Source organism: Salvelinus sp. IW2-2015, linkage group LG6.2 (genome assembly GCF_002910315.2).
Source record: "Salvelinus sp. IW2-2015 linkage group LG6.2, ASM291031v2, whole genome shotgun sequence".
Taxonomy (NCBI): domain Eukaryota; kingdom Metazoa; phylum Chordata; class Actinopteri; order Salmoniformes; family Salmonidae; genus Salvelinus; species Salvelinus sp. IW2-2015.
Genome location: NC_036846.1, coordinates 19,826,357 through 19,843,701, shown reverse-complemented (window position 1 = coordinate 19,843,701; position 17,345 = coordinate 19,826,357). Strand labels below are relative to the sequence as shown.

At 46.3% G+C, this 17,345-nt stretch overlaps 2 pseudogenes; both read left to right on the top strand.

The window, feature by feature from the left end:
* LOC111965524 (peripherin-2-like) overlaps positions 1-1,777 on the top strand; it is a 4,976-nt pseudogene extending 3,199 nt beyond the window's left edge.
* Positions 1,778-3,066: 1,289 nt separating this feature from the next.
* Positions 3,067-17,345, top strand: part of LOC111965523 (girdin-like) — a 25,799-nt pseudogene continuing 11,520 nt past the window's right edge.

Sequence of the window (17,345 nt, the reverse complement as noted above, 5' to 3'; positions counted from 1 at the left end):
GAGAGAGGGGGGAGGAGGAGTGAGAGAGAGTTTGGGTGGAGAGGAGAGGTGAAGTTAAGCCCACAAACCATAGTTGTTTGCCTTATCTGAGGTGATGATGACTCACGTGATTTCCATACACCATGTCTCCAAGCTCCATCTCATAAATGTGTCATCCATCAATAAAGCCAGTGTCATTTATGTAAGGTAAAAATGTACAAGGGAAACGCTCAATCAAACCGTTAACCTCTCCTCTCCAGTCGTGTGCGTAGCAACGTGGACGGTCGTTACCTGATGGATGGAGTCCCCTTCAGCTGCTGTAACCCCGGCTCCCCTCGGCCCTGCCTCCAGAACCACCTGACTGACAACGCTGCTCACTACAACTATGAGCACCAGAGTGAGGAGCTGAACCTGTACAACCGCGGCTGCAGACAGGCGCTGGTCGACTATTACATGGGCCTCATGAACACCATCGGCCCTGGGATTCTGTCGGTCATCTCCCTGCAGGTATACATATGCACAAACACAGAGAGAATTTTTTTGGGCCTGTAATGTGGTGACAGTAGTTTTCATTGGTGATTTTGTTACCATCAACCTCTACCCCTGTGATAAGGTGGCTTTAGATATACATTTTGTAACCTTGGCTTTGAGTTGAACCTTGACCCCTGTAACGTCATCTCCACAGATATCAGTGTTGGTGAGCCTGCGGTACCTGCASACGTCTCTGGAGGGCGTGGACCCGGAGAACCCCGAAGCTGATAGCGAGGGCTACATCCTGGCGAAGGGGGTTAAGGAGACCCTGATGGATGTCAAGACCACTGTGTTCAAACTGCTGCAGTTCGGACAGGTAGTGAACTACAGTACCCATAACGCTCTGTGAAACATATCAGGGGTGTGTTCAGGGACGTGGAACGCTCTAAATGTTGCAGATAGAAGGAGAATAAAGTGGAAATTACAAACTTTAGAAGCCTTTTTAAAACTCAAATACACTACAAGGTTGCATTTCCTGCAGTGCAGGAAAATTCTCAGCAACAAAAGAGTAATAAAATGAAGATCCTACATCTGTACCTGTCCTACACAAAACATTTATATCTTAACATTCTGTAAAAATACATTCCCCTGATCAGACCGTCAGTGTTGTATGATGTACTACAGTACCCGCAATGCTTTGGGTGATGCATTTGGTTGTATCTCACTAACGTGTCCCGTCTCTTTATCAATACAGGTGGAAGCAGGTGACGAGGCAGAKGCTGGGGCGGACGGCGAGAAGGCAGCCACGTCCAGCTAGATGAAAGATAATATATAACCATATATGGGTTTGAGAAGGGGAGTGAGGCTGCTTTGTCARGTGACATGGTGGTCTTGCCTGTCACCAGGCTAATGGTGGGCTAGCTAGCGCTCTGTGTTGGGTTTGACACAGGCACTGATCTTTTTGGCTTGATTTATACTGCAACAATGTATGAGCACTAAAATACATAGGGAATCTTATCATGAATCTTATTTTATCATGCTCCGCACAGACTAGACATGACAAGATCTAACAATCCAGAGGTTTTTTAATTTGACAGAATTTGTAATTATAATCTTTGAGACACAATGTTGTGTCCTGTTGCTCCTGATGGACAATACATCAAGTTGAGGGGGAGGGTGATGTTTCATGTGGTGGAGAACAATCAAAGTCAAACTACTGAAAGGCACCCAAGAACACACACATACATTTTGTAAATATWCAAAAACAATATTCACATACTGGTACATGAGTAAATGAAAAATCACACACACTTTGAAGTAAACTGATGTTCTGATCTTTGATTCGGATCAGACAAAATCTAAATCACACAGGTAACAACTTAATAATACAAACATTCACCCCGTYTGAAGAAGGCCTACAGTCAATTGAATGCTGGACTGGCTAGAGTTTGTTAACGCACTGCTAAGTAACATGTGAAGTTGGCATCTGGCATTGAGTATATTAAAGTTAGTTGCTTTTAATGGATTTGCGGAGTTGAGTCCTTTTGTACTAGATAAACATTCAACTGAGTTGGGTTATTTCAGTTCACCCAGAGGTATAGGATGATGATGTGTGTAATGACTGAAAGTGATGCCAGTGATACAGTAGGCCTAAGCTACTGTAGGTTTATGACAGTATGGAGAGGAGTGACTGTATAATGTAATCTGGGCTGCTAGGTATACTCAGACAGCTCTCATAACACCTTCATAATCCTATTTAGCTAATCTATATGCTACTGCTACAACAGTTCTCTGCACAGCAACAGGAACACTCGGGATGTATGACTATCAAACATACCACAACAATGGACAGGGTTAGGAGAAAGTTCACGTCAAAGTGTGGTCATGTAMAAAGTTGTAATTACATTTTCCATTGTGTTTTGACAACAAAAAAAAGAAATGTCGAGTGCATTATAAACGTGCACTATCTTACACATAGCAAACATGTCTTAATTTGTAGTGGCTGTTTATTTTGTTCCTTTGTCAAATGGTTCATTCACTCRGATCTGTGTTTAACGACAATGTTCACTCAACATCTTTATTTGATAAGTAGGATGTTCATAGATAGTAGACTACCGAAATGTACACCATAATTCCACCAGGGTTCGCCATTGCATTACACCTGAAAGCGCAACGAACTCCCGTCCTACTGAATTTACCATTTCGAAATTGTTTAGAGTATATCTTGATCAAACTGATGCATAGGCTACAAACAACTGCATTGTAATATAAACATTGTTACAAACGTCTAGGCAAGGAACCACTGTGCGCACAAAGTAGTCTAATATTTTCCATCCATCTCAAACCACCTATTCATTTGTCATTGAGCGACTTTGTTTTCTGGAAACACACTCACTGGTAAAGGRGGTGATTGTTCCGGGTAGGCCTAAAGCACTAATGAAATGTGTTCGTTAAGAAAWTCCGGTGTGGTTTTGCAATGTGCTCACCGCCAGCACTAACTGAAAAAGTGAGATAGAGGAAGAGAGAGGGAGAGGAACTGAAATGACGAACACAGAATGGATTCAGTAAAATTGCTTTAATAATGTAGGATATATTTTATTTATATTTTTTATAGAAGTTTGTAAATTATTTATGCGACACCATGGACTGTAACATAATGGACATTCTAGAAGAATTCATGGAAAGTGCGTTGGTGACTTGGGTATGTGTCAAAGRTTATTTAAATCACTTTCAGATGCTATAGTAGTAGGCCTAGATATACGTGATGATAGTCTTTTATAAAACATCAAAACACATAGCCTAWTGCTGTTGTTTTGTTTTTATGGAGTATCAATACATACAAATCCTGTAAATAAACGATGTGTAAATGTTAAAAAAAAACACACATATAAATTATGCATTTTATAAATAATGTATAACTCTTTATTTACAAAAGTTAAAAAAATACGAATGGGTTGAACTTGAATCAGATGTAAATGCTTGTCATAACTTTTGTTACATGAAAAGGACAGCAAACACTTAGTTCTTAAACTTCTCCTTTTCACAGCTTTCTCTACAATGGCTCATAGAATGTATCTTGTTGTTTTASCTTATATCTGTGACTTCCTATTCCCTTTCTTATTATCTTTCTCAGTAAAATATGACCATCTCGGGTTTCATTGATCTACACCACATATTCCAGATAACAGTTTTCTCTGTTTGCAGTGATCCCCTTATGGACTCCATATCAATTGTTTAGGTTGCACAGTGCCTTCGGAATGTGTTCAGTCCCCTTGACTTTTACTGCATTTTGTTACGTTACAGCCTTATTCTAAAATGGAATAAATAGTTTRCCCCCCTCATCAATCTACACACAATACTCCATAATGACAAAGCAAAAACWGGTTTTTAGAAATTCTTGCTAATTTATAAAAAATCAAAAACACATTTACGTAAGTATTCAGACCCTTTACTCACTATTTTGTTGAAGCACCTTTGGCAGCGATTACAACATCGAGTCTTCTTGGGTGTGACGCTACAAGCTTGGCACAACTGTATTTGGGGAGATTCTCCCATTCTTCTCTGCAGATCCTCTCAAGCTCTGTCAGGTTGGATGGGGAGCGTCGCTGTACAGCTATTTCCAGGTCTCTCCAGAGATGTTCGATCGGGTTCAAGTCCGGGCTCTGGCTGGACCACTCAAGGACATTCAGAGACTTGTCCCGAAGCCACTCGCGCGTTGTCTTGGCTGTGTGCTTAGGGTCGTTGTCCTGTTGGAAGATCAACCTTTGCCCCAGTCTGAGGTCCTGAGCGCTCTGGAGCAGGTTTTCATCAAGGATTTCTCTGTACTTTGCTCCGTTCATCTTTGCCTCGATCCTGACTAGTCTCCCAGTCCCTGCCACTGAAAAACATTCCCACAGCATGATACTGCCACCACCATGCTTCACTGTAGGGATGGTGCCAGGTTTCCTCCAGACGTGACGCTTGGCATTCAGGCCAAAGAGTTCAATCTTGGTTTCATCAGAACAGAGAATCTTGTTTCTCATGGTCTGAGAGTCTTTAGGTGCTTTTTGGCAAACTCTAAGCGGGTTGTCATGTGCCTTTTACTGAGCAGTGGCTTCCATCTGGACACTCTACCATAAAGGCCTGATTGGTGGAGTGCTGCAGAGATGTTTGTCCTTCTGGAAGGTTCTCCCATCTCCACAGAGGAACTCTGAAGCTCTGTCAGAGTGACCATTAGGTTCTTGGTCACCTCCCTGACCAAGGCCCTTCTCCCCCGATTGCGCAGTTTGGCAAGGCGGCCAGCTCTAGAAAGAGTCTTGATGGTTCCAAACTWCTTCCATTTAAGAATGATGGAGGCCACTGTGTTCTCGGGGACCTTCAATGCTGCAGAAATGTTTTGGTACCCTTCCCCAGATCTGTGCCTCGACACAATCCTGTCTCTGAGGTCTACGGACAATTCCTTTGCCCTCATGGCTTGGTTTTTGCTCAGACATGCACTGTCAATTGTGGGACCTTATATAGACAGGTGTGTGCCTTTCCAAATCATMTCCAATCAATTGAATTTACCACAGGTGGACTCCAATCAAGTTGTATAAACATCTCAAGGGCAATCAAAGGAAACAGGATGCACCTGAGCTCAATTTCTCATAGCAAAGGGTCTGAATACTTATTTAAATAAGGTATTTCTGTTTTTTATTTGTAATATATTTGRAAACATTTCAAAAGACCTGTTTTCGTTTGTCATTATGTGGTATTGTGGGTAGATTAGGATTTTTATTTATTTAATCCATTTTAGAATAAGGCTGTAACGTAACAAAATGTGAAAAAAGTCAAGGGGTCTGAATATTTCCGAAGGAACTGTTTATTGTGTTTCTATAGAATGTAGGGCTTGATTCAATCCGTAGCGCAGAATATCTGCGTTGTGGCGCAGTTCACATTTAAAGGTCATTTCCGTCATTTCCGATTGAGCCAACATACACTACATGACCAAAAGTATGTGGACAACTGCGAACATCTCATTCCAAAATCATGTTTATTAATATGGAGTTGGTTCCCCTTTGCTGCTATAAGAGCCTCCACTCTTCACATTGCTGTGAGGTCGGGCACTGATGTTGGGCGATTAGGCCTGGCTCGCAGTCTGCGTTCCAATTCATCCCCAAGGTGTTCGATGGGGTTGAGGTCAGGGKTCTGTGCAGGCCAGTCACGTTCGTCCACACCGATCTCGACAAACTGTTGCCACAAAGTTGTAAGCACAGAATTGTCTAGAATGTCATTGTATGCTGTAACATTAGGATTTCCCTTCACTGGAACTAAGGGGCCTAGACCGAACCATGAAAAACAGCCCCAGGCCATTATTCCTCCTACACCAAACTTTACAGCATTGGGGCACATAGTGTTTTCCTGGCATCCGACAAACCCAGATTCTTCCGTCGGACTGCCAGATGGTYAAGCGTAATTCATCACTCCAGAGAYCGCGTTTCCACTGCTCCAGAGTCCAATGGCGGCGAGCTTTACACCACTCCAGCRGAGGCTTGGCATTGCGCATGGTGATCTTAGGCTTGTGTGCGGCTGGTCGGCCARGGAAACCCATTTCATGACGCTCCCGACGAACAGTTCTTGTGCTGAAGTTGCTTCCAAAGGCAGTTTGGAACTCGACAGTGAGTGTTGCAACCGAGGACAGACCATTTTTACGCGCTTCAGCACTCGGCAGTTCCATTCTGTGAGCTTGTGTGGTCTACCACTTCGCGGCTGAGCCGTTGTTGCGCCRAGACATTTCCAATTCACAATAACGGCATGTACAGTTGACCGGGGCAGCTCTAGCAYGYCAGAAATTTGACAAACTGACTTGTTGGAAAGGTGGCATCCAATGTCGGTGCCACGTTGAAAGTTACTGAGCTCTTCAGTAAGGCCATTCTACTGCCAGTGTTTGTCTATGGAGATTGCATGGCTGTGTGCTCAATTTTARACACCTGTCAGCAAAGGMTGTGGCTAAAATAGCAGAATACACTAATTTGAAGGGATGTCCACATACTTTTGTGTATACAGCGTTTACTGTGAATGCAGTCAAAATTAATTGTTGATCGCGCTATAAAACGGATCTTCACTGCTACGGATTGAATTAAAGGCCCTAATAGGATGCCCCCTCCCTCAGGTACAGCTCTTTGATGGTGTAGTGGACAGGGAGGAGAATGTCATGCTCTACAACCAGTACATGGAGGTGAACTCCAAGTCCCAGAATTCCCATGACCGCTACCTGAGGCTGACCAATGGGATCTTTCTCAACGAGGTCATGAGGGTCATGTAAGTTCACACCTTTGCACAGGCTTCAAATGTTGTGGCCATGGAATGTGTGCTGAAGGATTCAATGTAATACATTGATTTGACTTTACCTGGTCAAAGGTATTAWAGCTGGTGAAATACTGGGCTGGGATAGGTACCTCTGCCAAGAGGTGAGAGCTTTTATGGCACAAGTAGACGTGCACACTGGCTCAATCCCCACTCTGGCTATTGTACTAAATAAGCTGTGCCTTTCACCTCCGTCCGTCCGTCRGTCRGTCTGTCATTCCCAGAGACCCCAACCCCAAGCTGGAGCATTTGTACCGCAGTGGGAGAGATGACCAGATGCTCCGAGTCCAGAACTTCTCCATCCTCAACCGACACCTCAGGGCCTTCTACCAGGTATTGGTGTTTGTGTTGGGTTTGATACACAATCACATCTCAGAGTAATTTACCACACAAGGTCCAGACTCGAGCCGAGGGATGACATCCAGGCAAATCTCTGTGAGAAATTAACTTTAGTCCGATACAATGTACAAAACACACAAAAACATGAGTCTTCACTGTTTGAGTTCCTGCTTTTGARAAGTKATTCAAACCCTCTGAACAGTGGAGCATCATGGGAGGGACACCAGCAAGTTTCAAATAATATTCTGGGATTTATTCAGAAATGTTTTGGATACAATTTATTGACAGGACTGTTTGTCATGACAACAATTCCGTTTTGTCTGGTGTTGCTACGATGTCATTTAGTTTTTTGTGGTTTCACTTCTTGCTTCGTGTTTCCTGGTCACACTGGCAGGGCTGTGAAACCTTAAACTACCAGCAGCATGTGGTCACTCTGCAGCCTAATTTCTCTCTACCAGGACTTGTGTCTGAGAACCAAATATAGTCATGGTACTACGTAGAAACATACATGAACAAATTGGCCTACTTTCCCCTCTGATGTCATCTGTGTTTGTATTCTAAACTGAACTAAACTGGAAGGTTTTGTCATTTCAATGTTGATTTGAATACAGTAACTGCAATGTGGTTAGGGAAATTACAAGAAATACATATTTTTATCCCTTCAAGCTCTCCCTTTGCTCAAACCCTCTGATTCTGTCTTTAGGAAGACCTACAGCAGCTGATTCTGATGCCTCTTCCGAACATTGCCATTTTGGGGCAAGACCCCCTAACAGGTAAAAAGAGCCAGTTGAAAGTACAGAATCTCTGATTGGGCTCCTATGTTGTCTATGAGAGTATGATGGGAACAAGATAGTCATAAGAGTGGCATCTGTGTTTTCAGAGGCAGCAGTGGAGGAGTTGAGGAGATTGCTACTGCTTTTACTGGGATGTGCTGTACAGGTGATGTCTCTCTCTCTCTCACACACACACACACATATACGCACGCACGCACGCACGCACACGCACACTGCAATTGTAACTGAGCCAACCTTACTGACTACTCTTTGTTGATCAACAACAGTGTGAGAGGAAGGAAACATTCATACAGCAAATCCAGTCGCTGGACATCGAGACTCAAACTGRCATTGCCAACTGTATCCAGGAGGTCAGTTCAGTTCCCTACTCATCTACCCATATCCACCATTAACGTTCACCACGTCAGCCATTTTGTCCCGGAATGCTCAGTCACATACTGTTATTACCATAGAGAGGTGAGAAACTGTTGTTCCTGCAGGTGACCCAGGACCCCAGAGCGGTGCTGCCGCTGCAGTGGGAGGAGCTGGGAGGGCTGGAGGAGGTGGAGCTACAGGTGCTGTTTGGCTCCATGGCCAGACAGATCCAAGGCCTGCTGGCACAGAGYGACACACACCTGGAGGTACACAGACAAATACTCACAAATAGGTCCAGAACAACAGAAGAGGAATTGAATGATGAAACCAGGCCTTTCAGCCCTTATAGGAGAGTGTATTCCCAGTGAAAGCATCACTGTGTCAAACCTGATTTAAAAAGCTCTGAGGGTTACTTCCTCTCACAGATTCACACAGAACCTGGTCCTGATTTCATCACCTTCCTGTCATCTCTCTCCGTCCCTCTTTTTCCTTCCGTCTCTCCCTCCGCCCTCTCTCTCAGAGGATAGCAGAGTTGTGTTGGAAGAGTGAGGTCCAGCAGGCTGAGTCTGTCATGGCAACCCGAGGTGGTCACGTTGACGAGCAGCCCCAGGGTCTGGCTGTCCAGCTAGCAGACAGCAGGGCCAAACTACGATGCCTCAAACAAGAACTGTAAGACGTGTGTGTGTGTGTGTGTGTGTGTGTATGCTTGTGTGTGTGAGACAGTCATGTCAGTGTGTGCATCAAAACGTTTTTATGTTGGAGGAGGACTTTTCCTTGAGAGATGTCTGGTAACTGCTAGAACTACAGTATGTCGTCCATTTCTAGGGAATACAAAGACAAGTGTGTGTGTGTGTGTGTGTGTGTTTAAGGTTTTTAAATTGGAAGAGGACTATTCTGTAAGAGGTGTCTGTAGTTTAGTAGTACAATACTATTGCAATAATGACGTCTGTTTCTAAAGGGAAGACAAAGGGGATCAACTATTGGATCACAAGCAGGAAGTACAAACTATGGACGAGCAGCTGAAGAAACTTCAGAAGGAGGTAAGATTTTCTCTGGTATCACTACCAGTAACTGGACCAGAACTTTCTGCTACTTTTGTCCTCCTCTAACCTCACCTCTATCTTGTGTGTGTTGGGCAGAACCGCAGTCTTCAGGGTGAGGTACGGGGAATGCGAGCCTTGCGTGACGAGCTGGACTGTCTTCGTGACCGTGCAGGCAGAGCCGAGCAGCTGCAGACAGAACTACAGAGCTGCACTCATAGACTACGCAGCCTGGAAGTCACTCGCACACAACTGAAGGTATCGCCACCAATACACTGCACACTGTTTAGTACACAGAGACACTATTGATGGTTTCTCCACCTATACACCACACACTGTTTAGTACACAGAGACTCTACTGAAGGTATCGCCACCAATACACCACACACTGTTGCCACACACAGGCACAATTGAAGGTACCACACCACCTCTACCGTCAACTGTAGCCACACTCAGCTGATGGTTGGCCCATTCCCAAAACAACCCTCAGCCCCTTCCCTCTAGCTACTTCCCTCTGTGTTTGCAGATGGGCTTACAGTAGGTGAGCTCCCTCAATATTGATAATAATTTGCAGTTGGTGCAAAGTATTGGTGCTAGGTACTGTAGGTGCTATGCCTTGTTTTTCTACTGGGACATTGAATGCTGTTACCTGTCTCTATCCCATGTCTCTGTCTCTATCCCCTGTCTCTGTCTCTATCCCCTGTCTCTGTCTCTATCCCCTGTCTCTGGTCTCTATCCCCTCTCTGCCTCTGCTCTCTTGCTCTGTCTCTATCCGCTCTCTGTCTTGTCTCTATCCCCTCTGTCTCTGTCCCTCTATCCTCTCTGTTCTGTCTCTATCCCTGTCTCTGTCCTGTCCCTCTCTCTGTATCTGTCCTTCTCCTGTCTCTGTCTCTGTCTCTAACCCCTGTATTTCTCTCTTTCTCTATCCCCTGTCTCTGTTTCCTTTCTCTCTCTTGTCTTATCTCTGTCCTGTCTCTCTCTCTCTCCCCCTGTCTCTCTCCTGTGCTATCCTGTCTTTCCTCTTTCTCTATCCGCCTGTCCCTGCCTCTGACTCTTTCTCTCTCTTTGTCTCTGTCCCTGTCTCTATCCCTGTCCCTGTCTCTCTTCTGCGTTCCTAGGTAGCCCTAGTACTCTGTGTGGCGGCCCCGCTAGGAGCAGCAGCTCAGCTGTGTGTGGCCACTGCAGGAGAGACCGGGTCTTGCTGGGAGAGAGCAGCCTGGCGACACCGACAACGCGCTCCAGCCTAACGGTGAAGCTGGAGCGAGATACAGATTCTACTGCTGCGACGAAGAATCATAAGACGCATGGAGGTGTGCGTTATCGTACATGATGGCAGCAAGTGTGGTGTCGGTAAATGGTGTTCTCTGAAATCGACAAGTAAGAGGGAAGTTTGGATATCGTGGCTGGCAGGAAACTACACGGTAGAGACATGTTTCACACTAATTGTTGGTTGGTTGTGTCTGCTGGAGGAAGCGGTGATAACTGAGAGCAGAGGGTCGATGAGCTCTTGGAGATGAAATATGGGCCCTGGAGGCAGCCTTAGACAGGAGCATTAGACATCAACAACAGAGCAATACAAGAGCACGATGATATGCTGACATGGAAGCCACAATTTTGTCCACTTCAAACTTGCGAGGAGGAGTCTGACGAGGAGGCTGGGCTAAGGTGGACGCTGAAGCAGAAGAGCTTGGTAGCAGATCCAGTCTTAGCCGTGTCTGTTGGTGTGTTTTCAGTTGTAAATTTACTTTGATGCTAATTGTCCACGACCTCCTGCCTCTCTTAAATTCCAAATTCAAATAAAGCTGTATGGGGCATGATGGTACAACTAGTGCCAAAGCAATGAAATATAATCCCTTCCCTCCTCCCCTCCCTCTCCACTCCTCTCTTCTCGATTCTCTCTCTCGCTCTCTCCCTCTTCGTCTCATCCTCTTCTATCCTCTCGTCCTCTCTCTCTCTCTCTCTCTCATCTCCTTCTCTCTCTCTCTCTTCTCTCTCTCTCTCTCTCTCTCTCTACTCATTCTCTCCTCTCTCTCTCTCTCTCTCTCTTCTCATTCTCCTTCTCTTCTCTTCTCTTCCTCATTCCTCCTCTCTCCTCTCAATTCTCATCTCATCTCATCTCTCTCTCTCGACTCTCCTCTATTCATTCTTCTCTCTCTCCGATCTGAAAGCCTTAAGTGTGGGAGGTTGGGCGAGGCATCGCACTGAGCTTTCCTGGGAGCTGAGAATGAGAACGCTGAGGCATCCCGCTATAGGTGGCCTCTGTGTCTGTGCTTTCTTTTTGGCTTGCTTCTTATTTGTGTTCTAGTTTGGTGTGTTATCGTTGTGTTTTTTTTGTTGTGTTTTTCCATTCCCTTTCGGCTTGTCTTCGTTCTACTTTTTCTCGCTGAGCGTCAGGCGGTTGGTGTGGGTTCTCTGTTGATTGTCTCCTGGTTGCAGTTGCTCCTTGTTGCCTTTTTGCTGCTTCTGGAGTTTTACATCAGCTGACTATCCTTTGGATTAGATTGACCTACGTGACCTTACCTTCTCCTGACCCCTGAACTCTCTGGTTCGGACTGGCGGTCCTTCCAGGCGTCTCCTCCAGCTCAGCGTTCTCAATTTCTCAGCTCCAGAAGCCTCAGTGACGATGGCTCGTCCACCTAGCATTAGAGGCTGTCAGATCTGAGAGGAGAGAGAATGAGAGAGAGAGGAGAGATCCGAGAGAGAGGAGAGAATGAGAGAGAATGAGAGAGAGAGAAAGAGAATGAGAGAGAAGGAGGGGAGAGAGAGAGAATGAGAGACGAGAGAGAGGAGAGAGAGAGACGAGAATGGAAGAGAGAGAGAGAGAGAGAGAGAGAGAGAGAGAGAGAAGAGAGAAGGGCGGCGGGACAAGAAGACGAGAGAGAGAGAGAGAGGAGGAGAGAGGGAGAGAGAGAAGAAGAGAGAGAGATGAGAGAGAGAATGCGGCGGGAGCGGCCAAGGGTCACTTATGGAGTTTAGGGCTGTTTTGAGCTGGGGGTGTGGGCAATGACTCATTTAACTGAAACAGAACACAACAAGCGAAGCGATGGACAATTTTTGTCACTTAGCCAGTCTCGGTCGCCTCAATTGGGTTGGGAAGTGGAGCGGCCTGCTTGGCAAGTGGACTGACTGCATGTTTGCCTTGAGATATGGCGAGTGCTCTCCATGTGTACTCGGGTCAGACCGAGGCCGCATAGATATATGCGGTCACCCCGGAAGGAGTAGTTCGAACCTCTTGCCTATCAAGTCAAATCACACTGGGACCATGCACGTACCTCAAGGTCATAAAAACTTAGTAGAGAAGGAGAGGCAAACAGTAATGCAATGGGACACAGGTAAAGGACACAGCAATGAAGAACTCGACACCACTGGTGCACGTCCTCCTGTGGTTGGCGTCTTGCGCACAAGTAATTTTGTCATTAGTCGCCTCCACGGCTTAGGCACTAGGGCACCTGCTATTGGGAGGTATTTCGCAACCTGGTTCTGCTATTATGATTTTTGCCGAGCAAGCTCTTTGATTTTGCGGAGGTGGACGTGAGGAGCTGGCTTCGCTGCTCTCCTGGAGGTCAGAGACATAGAGATACGCTAAGAGTAGGTGAGCTGTGATGTGACCGACCTAGTGTTGAATTCCCTCTGAGCTAAGGCATTAGGGAGCGTCTATCAGAAAAGTCTGTTAGGGTCAGACCGGAGAACCGCGGGATTCGGCTCATGTGGGTGCTGGGTGTATCTGACAAGAGCCGTTACAGATCGGGCAGCGTCTGACTCCGGCTGCAGCCTGCTCGCCGGAAACGTGGATAGTCGCGGGCTGGCTTGCGCCCAGAAGCCGCCTGTCCCCCTTTTCCACGGTGTTGGTTGCTCTGAGCTTACAGAGCACTTGATGTCTACAAAACACATGGTAGTTAAATAAATGTCCTTGAGTCAACCGTGACAGGCACAATACCTCATAATACATCACATACCTCATAATTGACATCAATACCTCATAATGCCCAAAGCGAAAACAGTTTGTTTTAGAAATGTTTGCAATTTATTAAAAACAAAAAAGTGAAATACTTATTTACATAAGTTTACGTCAGACCCTTTGCTAGAGACTCGAAATTGAGCTCTAAGGTGCCTCCTGTTCCATTGACATCCGTGGAGAGGTTTATAAACAATCTTGATTGGAGTCCACCTGTGGTAAATTCAATGATGGACATGATTTGGAAAGGCCCACAACCTGTCTATACAAGGTCCCAAAGTTGACAGTGTATGTCAGAGGCAAAACCAAGCCATGAGGTCGAAGGATTGTCCGTTAGAAGCTCCGAGACAGGATTGTGTCTGAGCACAGATCTCAGGAAGTACCAAACATCTGCGCAGGTGAAGTCCCCAAGAACACTAGTGGGCCGTCCTATTCCTTAAATGGAAGAGTTTTGGACCTCGCAAGACATGACAGCCCGCTTGGAGTTACCAAAAGCACCTAAAGGACCTCACACGAACCCAAACTGCTGTGCGCGTGCACCATCGTGCATAAATGTATTTTGTCCCCCACACCAAATGCGATCACGAACACAGGTTAAAATATCAAAACCAAACTCTGAATCAATTAATATTAATTTGGGACAGTCGAAAAAGCATTTAAACATGTATGGCCAATTTAGCTACAGGCTGCACTTGCTAGCTAATTTGTTCCTATTTAGCTGCTGCTGTTGCTAACTAATTTGTCCTGGGGATAAAACATTGAGTTGTTAGTTTAACCTGAAATGCACAAGTCCTCTATGTGTGGACAATTAATCCACACAATAAAACGGTCAACCGAAGTCGTTTCTAGTATCTCTTCCCTCCTTCCAAGGCGTTTTCTTTCTCTGACTTTATAATGCGATTGCAATTTTCATAAATTAGGGTGCATTAACCGCCACCGACCTCGTTCGTCTTCATCCACCCACGTGCGGTATAACCAATGGAGGAGATGGCACGTGGGTCCTGCTTTCTATAAAACCAATGAGGAGATGGAGACAGAAGGCAGGACTTGCAGCGCGAATCTTTGCAGAAATAGAACTGACTTTCTGATTTTACCCCTTGGCAACGCAAGACGGCTCTTGTTGGCACGCGAGCAGTTGTGGGTGCATAATTGAATAACATACGATTCTATCCAAATTTATTTTGCGACGCTCGCCAGGCACGCACGTGTTGTAGTAGCTGGTCAGACATGAGAAACAAGCATCAAGTGTCACGTCTGGAGGAAACCTGGCACCATCCGTACGGTGAAGCATGTGGTGGTAGTATCATGCCTGTGGGATGTTTTTTCAGTGGCAGGGACTGGGAGACTAGTCAGGATCGAGGGAAAGATGAACGGAGCAAAGTACAGAGAGATCCTTGATGAAAACTTGCTCTAGAGTGCTCAGGACCACAGACTGGGGCGAAGGTTCACCTTCCAACAGGACAACGACCCTAAGCATACAGCCAAAACAACGCAGGAGTGGATTCGGGACAAGTCTCTGAATGTCCTTGAGTGGCCCAGCCAGAGCCTGGACTTGAACCCATTCGAACATTTCTGGCGTCATACCCAAYGAGACTCAAGGCTGTAATCGCTACCAAATGTGCTTCAACAAAGTACTGAGTAAAGGGTCTTAATACTTATATAAATGTGGTATTTCAGTTTTTTTATTTTTATACATTTGCAAAAATATCAAAGCACCTGTTTTTTCTTTGTCATTATCGGGTATTGTGTGTAGATTGATGAGGGGGAAAAAGTATTCAATCCATTTTATAATAAGGCTGTAACGTCACATGTGGAAAAAGTCAAGGGGTCTGAATACTTTCTGAAGGCATTGTATCTAGATGTGACTTCACTGTGTCGTCTGACATGTATCTAGATGTGACCTCACTGTGTCGTCTGACATGTATCTAGATGTGACCTCACTGTGTCGTCTGACACATTAACTGTTCTTGTCATTGTCTACCCTCCTCTCCACTCTCAGTTTCAGAACGTCAAGAATGAAAATGCCACTTTGAAAAAGAGCCTGGAACTGCTGTTGACAAAGCATCAAAGTATTGAGGAAGAAGGAGAGAAGGAGGAGAGGGGAGAGAGGGGAGTCCAAGGTTCTGAGTCCTCAAGAGGAGAAGGGGAGGGTACTGCCCGGAGAGGGTTGGYCAGTGAGAGGGGAGCCAACATCATRAGAACCCAAAGAGAAGCTGGAGTTGGGGCAGAGCTGCTCCATCCTGAAGAGAGAGAGGTGCAAGTAGACGATCAGGTGCTGAAACCCAAAAAGAGAGAAGAAGAAGCAGAATGTGAGAAGATAGAGAGAGAGATAKAACATGTTACAAATGAGAAGGAAGAAGATCTTGGGAAGGCAGATATTGACCGGAAAGAGATACAAGACCCCAGCCCAGCCACTGAAGAAGAGAAACTGCCAAAAACAAAGGAYAGAGAAGAGAAAGAAAAGTCAGTGGAACTCAGTGAAAAAGACGTGTGTGTGTTCCCTGTGCCAGACGTGGAGCGRCTGGCCTCTGAGCTCCAGCAGGCCRTGGAGGAGGCTGACAAGCAGGTGTCTGTAGCCCAGGATCTGCGCTCCAAGCTGGGGGAGCAYAGCAGGAAAGCCTGGGAGGCTGAGCAGAGACTGGTGCTACTGGAGGCCGAGGGCCAGAGACTGAGGAAGGCTACAGAGAGCCTGGCGGAGGCTAGGAGACAGATAGAGGTATGGAACCAATCACGATCCGAAAATCATTACTCTGCCAGTAGTTTCATGTACCAGACTCATAGGTCTTTCTTCCTTCACATTGCAGCTGTCGTAGACAGTTACTTAATCCCTTGTCCATCCATCCATCTGTCCGTCCATCCAGTCTTCCATAGAGTACCATCGTCTGTCTTTTAATTCTTAGTCTTCCTAGTCCTCCTTACTGTAGTCTGTCTGTCAGATGGTCCGTCCCTCTGTCCCTTCCACATCATTCCTCTCTGGTGTGTGTTAGGTGCTGCAGGCGGAGCGCCTGCAGATGGAGGAGGAGCTATGTCGTCTGCGGAGCCAGGCTGAGCTGCAGCGGATGCAGGCCTCGGTCATCGCTACTCTGGAGGGGGAGCGAGCCACGCTGGAGAGAGAGAGAGAGACCCTCCGTAGCTCTGTGGACACCCTACGCACTGCCCAACGCAAGGTGCCACTGCTGCAATACACACACTATGCACTGCAAAACACACACAAATTACTACCAACAGAAAGATCAGGACTAGATTACACAATGTCACTGAATACTGTGATCCTGAACGCTACCTTGTTTGCCAGGGTGACCAATTGGAGCTGATGACCCAAGCCCTGAGGGCGGAGCTAGAGCGCCAGGGGAGGAGTCTAGAATCCTCACGGCGCAATGAGGAGGAGCTAGAGGCGGAGCTTCGCGAGGTAGCACTAGAGGTGGAGTCTCTGACCCGGGGGCGGGACCAGGCTCTGCTGGAGGCCTTGCGATTGGAGCAGGAGAAGGAGGCGTGTCAGGGAGAGCTGGACAGCCAACGAAAGGAGCAGAGGCAGAGGGAGAAGGGAGGCGCCAGGCTGAGGCAGCAGCTACAGAGTACAGCATCAGCCCTTGGAACACAGCAACCAGAGGGCCTGCAGTCTGGAGACAACACAGTGATACCACAAACACCGTGGAGCTGCGCACGCACGCACACACGCGCACACACCACACACACACACAACACACACACACACACACAGATTCATTTAAAATCAGAGGTAGCAGAACCAGTCCTCATGTACATAAGTGTGTTTCTGTACCTATTACCATATTATGGGTCTGGACTAGTTGATCTCTCTGTCTATGTTAGGCATGTGTGTCACGGAAGCGTCTCAACCAAGGAGCTCGTGCTTCATCTACAGGACCTGAGCAGGAGCAGCTCAGTACTCGCTACAGGTCTGGAGAAGAGAGCCAGGAGCTTAAAGGCTGAACACAGAAGCCCAGGATAAAATCAGATCTCTGAATCAGGTGTGGTGTGTGTTGTGTGTGTGTGTGTTGTGTGTGTGTGTGTGTGTGTGTGTGTGTGTGTGTGTGGTGTGTGTGTTGTGTGTGTGTGTGTGTGTGTGTG